We start from the raw sequence: 16745 nt of genomic DNA, 5'->3' as shown, positions 1-16745 counted from the left end.
ATGTCCTTGGAAACTGTTGATTTGGATTGAGCACGTCGGAAACGGATAAGTTTTACAGAGTTTCTTACTTAAGTACGCCTTTTAACCAAAAAGGCATTTATGAATGGGAATAAAAGAGTAGTGACTTGTTCTTAAATGGCCGTTTAAACCTTGCAGGGTTTTTGCTGTGCGATAAAGTCCCTCGCCTTTGGCTCAGGTTTTTATCACACGGCAACTACCCTGCCGGTTTTAAACGGCCGTTTAACGGACTCGTCGCTACCCTTTTATTCCCTTGTTTAAGCAGCTCTATAAAATATAGCAATTTTTTCCCCCAAAAAGCAGTGCTCTAGAAAATCAATTTGCCGCCAAACCAACAAGAAACCCTTGCATATGTCAGTCACAAGTAACTTTTTTTGGGTAAGCAGGAATTTTCTATGCTTATTATTAGGACTGTATAAAAAGGAACTCTGTCTTTATGGTCATTTAAAAATGTTTCAATCTGTGAATAAATCTGCCACAGGTTTTCAATATTTGCTCCTTTTTGAAAATTAGGCCTACATCAGATTCTCCAGTTTCAAATAAAATCCAGGTTTTGTAAATAATTACATTTTGGTCTTTCAAGTGGTTATTTTATTGTCGTCCATTTTATGTGTGCTGTGACTGAGGCGCTCTACGGACCGATCGGCAGCCGTTATACTGACCGATCGGCAGCCGTTATACTGACCGATCGGCAGCCGTTATACTGACCGATTGGCAGCCGTTATACTGACCGATCGGCAGCCGTTATACTGCCCTCCTAAGACCTGATGAAGCGGTTGAAGTATTAGCCTGAACGTCTGACGTCATTCTTCGAGGCTCGTGAAAAACGCCAGAGACAGGTGTGGTGGTTTCAGTCTTCCGGCGTGTTCAGTTTTCCGGGTGCCCTAGCCGGAAATTTCAGCACGTTGTTCGAACGGTTTTAGCTTTCCGGCGTGTTCAGTTTTCCGGGTGACGTAGCCAGACAAAAATACCGCCGCGAGTACCCTAGCGAGTACTGTAGTTCAGTGAAATAAAAATAAGTAAACTAAAAAAATTAAATAAATAACGGTAATAAATAAATTTAATAAACTAAACCAGAATAATAAACAAATTCTTCTGATTCTCTGACGCTCCTTCGGTATATCATGGAGGCTGAGTCTATTTTCTTCCTCCATGGGTATATGTACCACTGGTTAAATACAGGATAATTTGCTTGGTCTTCACACCAAATTCTCTCATAATACGATCCACGCGTTCGCCGCTCGTTGTACTCGTGGACACCGCCATGACAGCTACACGGAGACTGGCGTAACATGGATGACTCAATACGGCACTAAAAATGGACTACTTTCGCTTGCTGTGCGCAGGCATCGCATGACGTAATGTTACCGTATTAATAATATTGGTCATTCGGAAAACTGAACACGGCGGAAAGTTGAAACCGCAACACCGGCTTATTCATGTGGGAGAGGAGGATGATTCACAAGAGGGCGCTATCAGAAGAAGTTTGTACCAGAGTTTGCCGTATGCATTTCACGCAGGCAGTGCACGGAGAGTCGTGCTGGCGCCTGCAAGTCCACCCGGCCTTAAGCATAGGTGGAAGATGAAAATTTAATGTAAAAAAAAAAAAAAAAAAAAAGAGTAACAAGTTACGGATTAATGCTGAATAAAAAATACATTTATTAAAAAGTTAAAAAAATACTATTCGATCTTGCCAGGACTCGAACCTGGAATCCCCTGATTCGTAGTCAGATGCCTTATCCATTGGGCCACAAGACCGGTTGAAGTAATTCAGTTCGTAAACAATTATTTATAGATAATTTAATAATAATTTAATTTTTTTTTTTAATGCATTTCATCCTTAGTTAAGATGCAAATGAATTCAAATAACTGATTTAGATGATAACTGCTTCTATGTTTGACTAAAAATATGATTTTCGTAAATTTTTTGCTACTATCGTGTCCCGTCTGCCGTTGATTGGCCACTCAGAATGTGTGACACTTTCCAGATAGTTAAATTACAATTTATTTACTTTACAAAACACATTTTGGTCACACAATACAATTTTTTTTACCCAAACAACGAAATTGTGTACAAATCATTATCTCTTGTCGTCAATAGAAAGGGTAATAGCTACAATTTTCGGTCTGATAAAATCCAGTTTAGTTGACTAATCAAAATGGCCGTTTCATATTTTTCTAACATTATGCGGAAGTCAGTGAATTTTCCCTTGCCTAACTTCAAAATATAGAATTAGTTGGATTTGAAACAGATGAAAGACTATCTTTTCATAAAAATCACCAGCTATAATTCATAAATCTAGGACTTGTTATCTGAATGATGAAAGGGAAAATTTGAGGAATTATCGAGATTTGGGCGTGGTTTTCGGGTGCACTTCACAGCTAAACTCAAGTAGCCTGCCTGTTCACACAGCACACACGTTAAAAATGGCGTTCTGAACAGCATCGCTGGTGTCCCGCGCTCTGGTAGGAGTATATAGTGCGTACATACAGGAAACCAGTTAAAATTTACCGAACTGCAATAACGTTGTATTTTGGTCTCTGCTGAAATAAAAATCTATGCTGGATTTTACTTCCTGATGGCTGTTTCTTCCTAAGTAACAGAAGCTACCGCTGAGCTGGGCGGACATATTATTTTGTAAGTATCACAGTATTCTTTCAGTTTCGTAAAATAGAATTGTTTACAATCGTAACTGGTAAATTTAAATGTTTGATTTGGTGTAGAGTTTCTTGTGTTTTTTGGGGGGTGACTTTATCATTGATTTCGTATGATGGTGTGATGGTGGGCTTTGCCTTTTGGTCATGATGTTGGTGTTTATAAATGCAACTTACAAACTGCAACCAATACTTTCATTTTAAACGGTGATCCTGTTCCTTTTGCAGTTTATTTCGCTCATTCATTATGTGATTGTGTTGAGTTTGTATGATAATATAAAAGTAGTTTAAAAAACTATGTTTTTCAAACAGTTCAGTTCAGACAAGTCAGAACCTGACTGACTACTGAGTGAGTTCAAAATGTGGCTGGTGATTGATGATGTAATTTGAGTATTTGCAATATTTTTGTACATGTTATATGCATGGGGAAGGACACCACATACACAAACAAAAACAACTAATTTTTAGCAATCCCTACAAGTTTCTATTCGAAATATCATCTCTCACTTCCTGATGATGATTGGACTTTTTACTTGCCCGCGAAGCAGCAATATATTTAATAAAGGGAGAAGGGAGGCCAGCATAATTTACCAACTGTTTTGGCACTGTGAAATGTAAATTTCTGGAGAGGAGAGAGTGAAACTGCAGTGAAAAATTTACACTTTATGTCATTGTTGCTCTGTCGAATCTTCTCTGTGTGTGTGAGTGACTGTGTGTGAAGCCTGGTTCAGACTTCCTCTCTGTCTGAATGCGATGTGAGTTTTGACGTGTGTGGGTGCTCGGCAGGTCACAGGTGTTCCCCGTCGCAGCGAATGATTCGCAGGAGTTGAACACATTTTAGCTGTCAAAATTTGTATTGCAAAGGAAGTATGAACCGGGCTTCGATATGGACTCGGACTCTACATTTTGTCAGTTGTCCCGGTTGCACTGACTAAAACTTTTGGCCAAATTACTGAAGATGCCTGACCTGACCACATTTCAGTTGATAACTCTCAAGCCGTCGATTTCACTAAACTCTTCCTAACTTAAGATTAATCTTAGGACTTAGGAAGAGACCCAACCCTGCACTGTAGCATGCAGACCTTAAGATTAATCCTAAGTTAGGACGAGTTACTCGTCCAAACTCGAGATAGGATTAATCCTAGCGTTTCGTGAAATCGGCTACCAGAGGCATGTTTGTGTGGATCATTGTATTCTACTTTTACAACATCTTTCTACCCATATTTTATAACAAACTGTTACAGACGCTTTTTATAGACCAACTCGACCGATCCAAGGCAATGTGTTCCTTTTAAGCGAGGTTGTAAAATGTAAGGCCAAGGGTGCTTGATTGTTGATGCACTGCAGATCGGACACAAAAGTCCTAAACTGAAAAACAAAACGGTATCATGTTGTAGTGTCTTCAACTACATATGTTATGTTTAAAGCCAAGGAAGTGTCCGTTACCAAAATGCTCATAGTGACTGCCCTGCAAACATAGCTGACCTGGGCCCAATTTCATGGCTAGCTCTGCCTATCGCTCAATTCTGCGCCTATGGTTACTTTTCTCCGCTTGCAGGGCAAATGGGTCGCATTAAATACCGACAACTCACGACCCCTCACGACAACAATTTTTAAATGCACATTAACAGAACATTTGAACCTTTTATAAGTCAACCGTTAAATATATGCCCAAGAGTAATATATACCCAAATCATTTTCAATCTGATGAATTTATTTTATTTTTAATTGTAAAAAAAGTGTTTTTTACCCGAATTTAGTAACAAACAGTAATATCCGCCATGTTGTCTTTCGACGTACTTGGACGATTCTAATATACCGCAGGGGGGATACATTATGCAAGATGATTATTTACCTTTTTTTAAATGTATTTCATGGAGTTTAGAACAATATTATATTTAAGTTTCCCCTTTTAACTTCGAATTCCAGACTTAGTTAATTAACAAGAAATTAAATCAGCAGCTAAAACCAAAATGAAAAAATAAAACTTAGCACTCAGAAATTACCTTGCCCCCTGCGGTGTAATAGAATCGTCCAAGTACGTCGAAAGACAACAGGGTGAATATTTCCGTTCGTTACTAAATTCGGGGCAAAAAACACCTTTTTTACAGTTGAATTACTTTCAAATGTTCTGTTAAAGTGCATTTAAAAATTGTTGTCGTGAGGGGTCGTGAGGGGTCGTGAGTTGTCGGTATTTAGTGCGACCAAATGCCAAATGCGAAGTTTCAGCGCTAGCTTAGTTAGCGTAGAATGCCTAGTAACGTGATTGCATGTTAATGGGAAGAAGCCAAAATTCTCGTGAAAAGCGCCTGACACGAGCGCAGCAGAGTTCCCTACTCCCATAAGCGCAGATTCTTTGCTTTAAATTATTAAGTAAGTAGCCCAATGAAAAAATGTCAAAAAAACTAAAAATGGTCATTCAAATGGTCATTATCGCAAACTACATGTACATACAAAAAAATACTTGGTATTACAAGCAATGGAGAGCTGCTCCCTCTGGAGATGAATGTCACTTTTTCCATAAATAGAATTGCAGGCATATCATTTGTACAAATAAAAACTGTGATAAACTGAACTATCTTTTAAAGGCTACACGTACAGTAAAGTCTGTTCAACTGTCAAGTATAGCTGTACAATGATGACTACTGAAGTGTAGAGATGAGCAAACATGTTTTAAGGCATGAGTAGTAGCAGGAGAAGATAGAAGAACACTGGATCTGGCCCATAGATATAGAATTAAATTACTAGATCGGCCGCGCGTACATACGCGCCATTACCTGTGTAGAAAATAAATTTGTTCGCCATGGACGCGGTAAAAATTTTACGTTCGAAAGGCGACGCGCAAAAATGAACACGAGAGATAGGCCTTTGACGCGCTTAATGTCACGTGCTGACGGCAAAAAGTCACATGCTGACGGCAACGCGTAGAAAATGTACACGGGAGATAGGCAATGGCAGCCCCCATGCCGGAACCCGCGTATGTACGCGCGGCCGATCTAGTTATTCTATTCTATATCTATGATCTGGCCATGGTGTAAGATTTGGCACTGGGCTAACCAGGAGGGTCTGTTGATTATCCACTAGGTTGATTACAGCAGATAAGAGAAGAATGATGAGTGTGGGAAAATTGGATGATTATACTTGGTCACTACATGGTCAATGTGACATGGTCGTAAACTTGTCAAGTCCTAGACAACCAGTCTGGAGACTGGTGTCTGGGTGGGCATTGTAATGTTTTAATTGAGAAAGGATGTGCGAGAAACAATAAGCTTACACTTCCAGTAGTTTATGAGAAAGAGGGAATTTCTCATTAGAGCACATTTTGTATTTAAATCTGAAAAAGGCTTCATGTTTGAAGCCCTTTTCAGGCATCTGAAAGCACACACAAGTTGTATTTTTTCTGTCATTGTTTTCTTGCAACTTCAATGATCAATAGAACCAAAATTTTCACAGATTTGTTATTGTTGCAAATGAGAGTACTGGTCACTGACAATAACTCAACATTTCAAGTGTCTTTAAAGGCAGTGGACACTATTGGTAATTTCCTCAAAATAACTATTATCATAAAACCTTCCTTGGTGACGAGTAATAGGGAGAGGTTGGAAGTATAAAACATTGTGAGAAATGGCTCTCTCATAAGTGACACAGTTTTCGAGAAAGAGGTAATTTTCCATTGAATTTGATTTCAAGACCTCGGATTTAGAATTTGAGGTCTCCTGAAATCGACCATCTAAAAGCACACAACTTTGTTTGACAAGGGTGTTTTTTCTTTCGTTATTATCTCGCGAGTTCGATGACCGATTGAGCTCAAATTTTTACAGGTTTGTTATTTTATGCATGTTGAGATACACCAAGAGAAGACTGGTCTTTGACAATCACCAATAGTGTCCAGTAGGAATAGTGTATTAGAGTCAAATTTCGAGGCAAAATCCACAAGAATCCACTGCAGGGCTTGTGTGTACAACATTGTACATGTAACTCACAAAACTTAATGGAAAATTTATGTGGGCGACTAGAATCAAAACGTGAAAAAAACTTGCTGACACAACATTTAGCGTGCGATCAACTGTGTTTTTAAGATGTGTACGAGATTTAACTATGTCACTCAAGAAAACTCGAAAACCATGTCACTCAAGTTCAGAGGGAGATGTTTCTCACAATGTTTTATACTATCATTACAACCTCTCCCCATTACTCGTAACCAAGTAAGTTTTATGCCAACAATTATTTTGAGAAATTACCAATAGTGTCCACTGCCTTTAAATCTGGCGGTTACAAAATGAGCATAGTATGGCTTGGCTCACACAGTGCATACTAATCTACGCAATCTGTCCATATGGTATCATTTTATAGACATTGCCAATCTTCTCTAGGTTTCCTTGTAGATTGTAATTTAGATACTCCATAGTAATCCATTGCAGCGTGCATGAGTGAGCAAACCACAATGATGGTACAGAGTGGCTCATGCTGGATCATTGTGTACTCGAGCAGAAACCTGAACTTCCATTATACAATGTACATACAAGATGTGTCGAGCTCTGTCAAATTGTACAATCATGATCTGTAATTTGAAACTTTACATTACACTATACTCTAGTAAGGGGTCATTTTTAATGGCTGCTTAGCGACTGTTTTTGTGCTTACTGCCGATTTCCATTTCACAGCAATTCTAACCGCAAGCACAAGAGAAGGCGTGCTAACCTTCCGGTGCTTACTACTTGATAATAAATGGCGTCACAATGGAAATCCATGGTGAACGCGCAATATGGCCGCCCTTTTTCTGCAAACCTGTCAAATACGCTGCTTACATTTAAAAATGTACGGCTTAAGCAAATTTTTCTGCTAGTGCTACAGTAGATAATGGTTCTGCTCTGTCAAATTGTACAATCATGATCTGTAATTTGAAGTTTACATTACACTAGACTCTAGTAGGGACCAGGGCCCAATTTCATAAAGCTGCTTAGCACAAAAATTTGCTTAGCAAAATTTCTGCTTTGATAAAAACAGGATTACCAACTACATGTAAATTTCCACGTGATTTTCAGGATTTAAGCAAACAATAGCTGAATACCAGTAACAAGCAATATGCTCAAATGGAAAGTTGGTTGGTAATCCTGTTTTATCAAGGAATAAATTTCATGCTAAGCAAATTTTTGTGCTGAGCAGCTCTATGAAATTGGACCCAGGGCCCAATTTTAATACTGTTTAGCGGCAGATTTTTGCTTATACTGCGCGATTTCCATTTCTTAGCAATTCTAACAGCAAGCACAAGAAAAGGCATGCTAACCATCCGGTGCTAACTACATAATAAAATGACGTCACAATGGAAATCCATGGTGAATGCGCAATATTTCTTATATGCTAACCTGTGAAATACACTCCTTACATGATGTAAGGCCTGTGGACATTTTTCTGCTACAGTAGATAATGGTTCTGCTCTGTCAAATTGTACAATCATGATCTGTAATTGGAAGCGTTGGGAACATACAAGTGACTCTATTAGGGGCAGGGCCCAATTTTAATAGCTGCTTAGCGACCAATTTTGTACTCACTGCGTGATTTCCATTTCATAGCAATGCTTACCGCAAGCACACAAGAAGGCGTGCTAACCTTCCGGTGCTTAATAAATGACGCCACAATGCAAATCCATGGTGAACGCGCAATATGCCCGCATAACTTTTCTGCGAAACTTGTGAACTACGTCGATTACACCGTTGCAAATTTTCCTAATACAGTCAAGCACAAAAATTTGCTACAAACCGTTAAGCAGCTATGAATTTGGGCCCAGGCCTGATACTCCATGTCGGCAACAAAGGCGATTGCCTCCATGCCCCCGCTATTGCCTTGGTGCTCATGAGTTGTACAAATTTACAGTTTCCTAATAATTGTCTAATTGTCTCACCTTTGGCTCTGTTTTTAAATTTGTAATGTGTAACCTTGTGCCAAGATATAATTCAAACATTGCCACCAAATTTATGTATTAAGTATTTAAATCTATGCCAACTGGAGACATTCTGTGACACTTGCTGTGGAGTGTTCAATGAAAAGTCTTTGCAAAGTCTCTTTTGTTAATTGTTTTCTAGATCGAAACAGAAAGAAATAGGCCTATTAAAGCCATTGACCATTGACAGTTTCGATAAACAGTATTTTTCAAAGGCCCACACATCCTGTATCACAACTTAAAAAAATTAATAACAAACCTGTGAAAATTTAGGCTCAATTGGTCATCGAAGTTGGGAGAAAATAACAGCAAAATCCACCCTTGTTTCCGCACGTTTCACCGTGTCATGACATAATGTTTAAAATAAATCTGTAATTCTCGATATCGAGAATTGATAATTGTTTTAATGTTTTCTCAAAAGTAAAGCATTTCATGGAATAATATTTCAAGAGAAGTCTTTCACCATTAACCTTCTGTAAACCCTGTAATGTAAGTTATTTGTTCTGTGATTTGTTCTTTCTGTTCCGAAAGTGTACAATGGCTTTAACATGTTTCGGATTTAGAGCCTTTAATATTTTTAATTTCTTATTCTTCTTTTCAATTTTTTCTACTTTATACTTCATTGTAGGCTGTAGCCTACTTAGTTTAAAATCTCAATTAGTGTTAGTGAATGTAGTTAGATAAAATTAGCAAACACTCTTTGATTTAAAAAACCTCATCAATTTTGTTTTGTATCATAGAAAAAATCACAACACCGGAAAATTTGTATCTGTTCGGCTTAACACGAACGGAACACACACCAATGGCCACCCTGATAGCAGTGTGGCAGAACTAACAGCTCGTTATAACCCCCTCGGGTCTGCTCACCAGACTCGGTATATTGCCGGCACCGGATCATTGTGCAGGGGCATGGATAGAATAATGAAAATGTAATCAATTTTGAAGCCCAAGTGTTTTATTTTTATACTGTTGGCAGTTTTATACAGTACTTTCGGAGCGCAGTGTACGCCAAAGATGCAAATAACAAATGTGTGCACGGAAACAACCCCAGGGAAGGTGTTAAAGGGAACGCACACGTTTGAGAATCACTCTTAAAATTCATATAATAATAGTTAACATACTTGGTTAGTACAGTCAGCATTCGATAGAACAGTGTACGTAATTTATTCATGCATTTTCAGAATAATTTCACTTTGAAGATATGTCAGATAATCAGCAGAGTGTGGGTTCGAATCCCCAGCCGTGACACTTGTGTCCTTAACCAAGACCCCGCACCATTGCTTCGTCCTTCGGATGGGACGTAAAGCCTATGGTCCCATGTGTTGTGTAACGCATGTAAAAGAACCCAGTGCACTTATCGAAAATAGAGGGGAATCGCCCCGGTGTTCCTGGCTGTAGCTGCTGTTTGCGCCGTAGCACCTTGTTAACCATTATGAGGTGCTAACTAAATTCATCGCTGCAATAACCTATCTTTCTGAAAGTTTGTATATAATATAAATACTCAGCGCCTTGAGTGCCTTGTTGTTTGGTAGGATACGTGCGCTGTATAAGACTTCGTTATTAGGCCTATATTATTATAATGTTTTTAAGATTTTGTTGCGCTTTCACTATAATATGGATTAATTTATTAACAAGAACAGAATCAAAATGAAAAGAGACTATCAAAGTGAGAACACGGTTTTATCAGCTAAACTGTTTCATTTGAACAAAACACTTGCATAAGATTGATGTCAAGATTCTGGGTTTTTTTTTCTCGGCAGGGTTGAAAGTTTTTTTAGACTCAAAATCAACATTTGAACATCATTTTTCGAGACAAAAATGTTGAATTATAAAATAAACAGGACCATCAGATTTGCCCCGTCTTGAGCTTTACTGGCCCGACGCTGAAATCACTGGAGTACAGTGTGAAATTTGAGCCTTGTTAAAGGCAGTGGACTCTATTGATAATTTACTCAAAATAATTATTAATTAGCATAAAACCTTACTTGGTAACGAGTAATGGGGAGAGGATGATAGTATAAAACATTGTGAGACACGCCTCCCTCTAGAGTAATCTAGTTGTCGAGAAAGAATTGATTTTCCATGAATTTGATTTCGAGACCTCAAGTTTAGAATTTGAGGTCTCTGAAAGCACACTAAGTTCGTGTGACAGGTGTGTTTTTTTCTTTCATTATTATCTCGCAACTTCGACGACCAACCGAGCTCAAGTTTTCACAGGTTTGTTATTTTATAAATGCATTGAGATACTGTACACCAAGTGAGATCACTGGTCTTTGCCAATTACCAATAGCGCCCAGTGCCTTCAACCGGTACACATGTATTTGACCAATGGACTACTGCACTGGTAATTAAACCAATGCTGTGCAGCAAATAATTTGAATAGGAATTTGAGATCTGAGACAAGTTTCCTGTTACAAGTTCTTTTATTAGCATGCATTGCAATAATTAGCTTGCCACTAGGAAAGGGTGACCAGCCCAAACCATCATGTCACAGGGGCAGGGCTGTATGCTGTGTTTTTTTAAGGGCAAGGGCACCGAGGCATTTTTTTTCTTGGTAAAGGTTACCCTACATGTACATGTGTATGTGATGAAATTGCAAATTTGTAGGCCTACTATCAAGTATTTCAAGAGCACCAAGGCAATGACCAGGGAACACGGAGGCAATTGACTTTGTTGCCTCCGTGAAGTATCAGGCCTGACGTCATAGGTACTGTTTCTTGGTCTGTTAATAATTTTTATTGGTTTTGGGGGTTGAACAAAGAATTGACTAGAGTGGGATTCGAACCAACGACCTCCGGATTAACGTGCCGGCGCTCTACCAACTGAGCTACATGGGTATCGAGACCTTGACTGGCTGGTTCACTGGATGCCTGGAATATAATAACAACAGGGCCACTGGCCTCTGTTGCCCTGGTCTTGGCCTTGGTGCCCCTTCAGTTTAAAACTTCCCCCATGCCCTTTTCACACTCGTTATATGTTACCTGCATGTACTACATACGTACATGAATGGCAAATGGGCATCCTGAGGGAATAGCCACCACTGTCCACTCTCAGATAGGGGCACTAGCGGTAAAATTTAAATTTAAATTTAAATTTTACTCATAGATTGCTCCTTACTGGAGGAAAATTTGCTCCTTCTTCAAGAGTGAAGTTTAAAGGCAGTGGACACTATCGGTAATTACTCAAAACATAAATACATTATGCTCCCAGGAGCTTGCTGCAAATTATCTTTCTGATCTATTGTCTTCTTAAACACCTGGCAGAGAAGGTCTGTGCTCCTCCTCAGATAAATCCCTTCTCTGTGAGCACAGGCCTTCTCGATCTTACCAAGTAAGGTTTTATAATAATTATTTTGCAAGTAATTGCACACAAACAATAGTGTCCACTGCCTTTAACATACAGTGTACTACATGTACATGTACATGTATTGTAGCAGTGTACTACATGTATGTAGTTGCCAAGATAAGGAACTGCACTAAAAATAATAAACACTGTCCAACAGGATTTCCTTAGAATGCTTTGAAAGTGTTAACAATTGAAGACTTGGACAGCGATTTTTGGCATGTCACTGTTTTATTTTTGAACGCAGGCCGGTGGGGTTTGTGGATACAAAATATGATTCCATAGTGTACATGTACAATGTGAGACCAAATTTCTTTTCATCAAGCCTCTGTAAGCACAACAACTTTGCTAAGCACAGAATAGTTTTGCTTAGCATAAACAGGTTACCAGCCAAAATTACATTAAGTTTACATTGTTGTGACTAGTCCCCCACTCACTTTTTGCTTGGCAAAGAATTTTGTCAAGCAGAATTTTCTGCTCTAAACAGCTTTATGAAATTGGGGCCCTCTACTGAAGTGGTGAATTGGGACTTCAGTGTACAAACAGTAGCCTACACTAATCAGTAAAGTTCTGTGGTATATTGTTAATGGTATTAGATTATTAATCAACGATAAGCGCCAACAATGTTTGTGATTGCATGCTCATTGTTTGCCCACTTAAAGCCATTGGACACTTTCGGTAAACAGTGTTGTCCAAAGGCCCACACTTCATGTATCCCAACTTATATAAAATAATAAACCTGTAAAAAATTAGGCTCAATCGGTCATCGAAGTCGGGAAAAAATAACGGGGAAAACCCATCCTTGTTTCGGCACGTTTCACCGTGTCATGACATGTGTTTAAAATAAATCCGACAACGAGAATTGATAATTGTTCTAATGTTTTCTCGAAAAATATAAAAGCATTTCATGGAATAATATTTCAAGAGAAGTCTTTTACCATTACCTTCTGTAAACCCTGTAAGTTATTTATAAAGCTGTGAACTTTTATTTTTTGTTCTGTGCCGACAATGTAACTGGCTTTAACCAAGTGCATGTACGCTCGTGTGTAAAAAAAATTCATTTTAAGGCACTGGACACTTGGAAATTGTCAAAGACCAGTCTTCTCACTTGGTAATGTAAATCTCAACATTATGCAAAAAAAAAAAAAACTCTGAAAATTTGAACTCAATTGGCCGTCAAAGTTGCGAGAGACTAACCAAAGAAAAAACACCCTTGTCACACAAAGTTGTGTGCTTTCAGATGCTTGATTTCGAGACATCAAAATCAAATTCCGATGTCTCGAAATCAAATTCTAATACTTTAGCGAGAAGTTACTTCAGAGGGAGCCGTTTCTCGCATCAACAGCTCTCCATTGCTTGTTACCAAGTAAGTTTTTATGCTAAAAATTATTTTGAGTAATTACCAATAGTGTCCAGTGCCTTTAAGGTGTTCTCACATTATATAAACCAACCCCCTGCTTTTAAAGGAACACATTGCCTTGGATCGGTCGAGTTGGTCTTTGAAAAGCGTTTGTAACCGTTTTTTATAAAATGCATTTAATATGGGTAGAAAGACAATGTAAAAGTAGAATACATTGACCCACACAAACATGCCTCGAAATTGCACTGTTTTCTTTTTACCCAGTAGACTAACACGGTCGGGCATTTATGGGAGTAAAATTGTTGACTCCCATAAATGGCCGACCATGTCAGTTCGCACGGTAAAAGGAAAACCATGCAATATCGAGACACACTAGTGTGGATCATTGTGTTCTACTTTTAAAACATCTTTCCAACCATTATGCATTTTATAAAAAACGGTTACAAACGCTTTTTATAGACCAACTCGTTCAATCCAAGGCAACGTGTTTCTTTACAGGGTGGCTGCAGTGTTTTTTTTAATAATCTAAACGATTAAACATGACTTTTTAAACCTGAAATATTTTTATATATTTTTTATTAAATGCGCAAGTATTTTAAAAATTGTTTTCAAGAGATTAGGGGAACTCACCCCGGCCCTAAAAGGGGCATAACGTGACGTCATGTCGGGAACCCGAGCCGTCGGGCCCCCTGGCTGTGTTCATATAGACGTGTGCACTGTGTGGCCTGATACCTTGGCGCATGTAGTTAAGGACCAGACTCTTTTTGCCGACGATGTTTGAATTCCCGACGTGACGTCGATGGTAGGGGGGGGCGGTAACAGTCCACAAAAGGGGGGCATGACTTATTCGCTAATTACGCAAGTGAGATATGTCGGGAAAAAAAACACAACACATTTTATTGAGGTTCAATACATATATCAGAAATAAATGACGGCAAAATTAACTGTTTTATTTTAATTCACTGCAGCATCCCTTTAATGCACAAACAAATTGATATCTTTGTACAGAGGATCAAAGTTCAGTTGTTGCAGGGGCAGGAACATGTATTGTGGGATTACCAGATGTCAGATGCAGTTAAAGTGTATGATTAATTTGATGAATTACATGTACTCAAGGAAATTATAACATTGATAATGGGTTTTAATAGTGAATTCATGATGGAGTACACTGCCAAAACTCACTACTAAAATGGATTGCCCATACATTTGACACAATAACTCCCTACCTACATTGTAAAACGAATTGCCCATCAATACAAGTCGGTGACGGCAATTGCCCCGGGTGCTCTGTGCTTTTTTTTCTCAAAAACTACAGCACCTCAGCAAGTTATATTTTAAGGGAAGCTTTCTTCTATCATTATAAATCTTCAAACTGTGCGAGTTTAATGTACATGTAAATCTGTTGAAATTATGTTTTGTGGACTACAAAAAATACCTACATGTACATTGTAGACCCTTTATTAGTTTCCTCACAACAAATAGGTGTATACACATGTACGTAGCATGTTTTTTTCAAAAGCCATTGGACACTTTCGGTAAACAATGTTGTCCAAAGGCCCACACTTCGTGTATCAAAACTTGCTTACAAAATAACAAACCTGTGAAAATTAGGCTCAATCGGTCATCGGTGTCTGGAGAAAATAACGGGAAAACCCCACCCCTGTTTGCGCATGTTTCGCTGTGTCATGACATGTGTTTAAAATAAATCCGTAATTCTCGACATCGAGAATTGATAATCGTTTTAATGTTTTCTCAAAAAGTGAAGCATTTCATGGAATAATATTTTAAGAGTTGTCTTTCAGTTATACCTTCTGTAAACCCTGTAAATCTGTGATTTTTTTTTTTTTTTTCTGTTCCGAAAGTGTATAATGGCTTTCAAAAGCACTGCATACATGTACATGTAATGTACTCCAAATTTTGAGAGTATGCTTAGTATGTACATGTACAGTGTACATGTACATGCCCAGCAGTCTTGTGTATTTCCCCCCAAAAATGTAAAGCCCTGTAATCGGTAACCACACGTATTCATATAAAACAAACCTGTGAATGTATACGTATCTGCACACAAAGCACACTGAACCAAAATCAGCTAACTGTGACTGTAGAATATCATTCATAATTTTTTCAAACTGCATGCAGCGAGGGAGCCTCTTCATGTGAGTGTGTAACATCCTTGTACACAGCCAGTCAGTGAGGCAATATATGGACTTACACATCAGACACACTCTCCCCCATGTCAGTCTACTATCAACCTTCTTCGTCGTCATACATGTCTAGAAAGGGTTTGGGTAGTTTTTATAGCTCAAAACACAAATTGGTCCACAGATTTTTAAGTCACACTAAAGTGTACGTATGTAAATCTGTGGACAAAGTGTTTTGTGATACAAAAAGTACCAAAATCCTGGACTGCCATCGACTTCACTAAACTTTTCCAATTTAGGACTATAATCTATTTTCTCAAAAACTTAACGTTACTTCAGAGGGAGCCATTTCTTTATGTTCTATTGTACTATCAACAGAGCTCCATTTCCCGTTACTGAGTTAGATTTTATGCTAACAACAGCCCTGTTAGCTTCGTTTTTGAAAGGGAAAGGGCACCAAGGCATTGACCAGGGGGCATGGAGGCAATCACCGTCATTGCCTCCGTGAAGCATCAGGCCTGTAACAATATTACCAATAGTGTCCAGTGCCTTTAAAGGATTTGGGTACTTTTTCAAAATATCCATAGATTTACATTAAACTTGTAAACGGGGATTGAAGATAATGATAGTGGAAAGCTTCCCTTCAAATATTACTCACTGAGGTGCTGTAGCTTTTCAAAAATGAGTAAAACAATGTCATGAAAAAAACGTTTGTAAATGATTAAAATAATTTTCGTCTCATGAGAGGAAAATTATTTTCATGACATTTTTTTTGACTCATTTCCCAAAAACTACAGCACCTCAGCACGTAATATTTTCAGGGAAGCTTTCTACTATCATTATCTTCAAACTGTGTAAGTTTAGTGTAAATCTGTGGACATTGTGTTTTTTGTCCTACAAAAGTTACATAGACCCTTTATAACAGTAGACATCAGTCAGTACCTCAACTGCAAGTTGAAGCAGCCCTGATGCACACTGTGTGATCATGCATACAATTCCAAGTCACTTATCTCAACATGGCTAGTCTTCAACACTGTGTCACTTTCAAGGACACACACAAGTAGAGGTTGTCTGAGAGCAAGTTTACCATCTTCCCCTGATGTGGGGCAACAGATCTACGGATCATAGTATGTATTTGCTTTTGTTGTCCCTTGCCCATCTTGGGGTATAATGTTGTCAATGTATTTTGTTTTGTACTGTTATGGCGAATAAAATAATAATAATAATAATAATAATCTTCAGTACAGGTTTTGCCAGTAAGTTGTCAAGGAGTAATTTTGTTGTGTCT

The 16745-nt window shown here is 38.4% G+C and overlaps 1 protein-coding gene and 1 non-coding gene across 10 annotated transcripts in view; one reads left to right on the top strand and one right to left on the bottom strand.

Moving 5' to 3' along the window:
• Positions 1–1703: 1703 nt before the first annotated feature.
• On the bottom strand, positions 1704–1776 carry Trnar-acg. The gene has a single exon. It is a non-coding gene; the product is annotated as a tRNA-Arg (tRNA).
• Positions 1777–2535: 759 nt separating this feature from the next.
• The window catches only part of LOC117299095 (rho GTPase-activating protein 5-like), an 82473-nt gene continuing 68263 nt past the window's right edge, over positions 2536–16745 (top strand). For all 9 annotated transcript variants that reach the window (XM_033782528.1, XM_033782524.1, XM_033782527.1 and 6 more), the window contains exon 1: positions 2536–2656. The gene's annotated coding sequence lies outside the window, so the exon portion shown is untranslated. The remainder of the gene's footprint in view (positions 2657–16745) is intronic.

Source organism: Asterias rubens, chromosome 14 (assembly GCF_902459465.1).
Source record: "Asterias rubens chromosome 14, eAstRub1.3, whole genome shotgun sequence".
Classification (NCBI taxonomy): Eukaryota; Metazoa; Echinodermata; class Asteroidea; order Forcipulatida; family Asteriidae; genus Asterias; species Asterias rubens.
The sequence above is the reverse complement of the archived record's forward strand: the minus strand, read 5'-3'. Positions and strand labels throughout refer to the sequence as shown.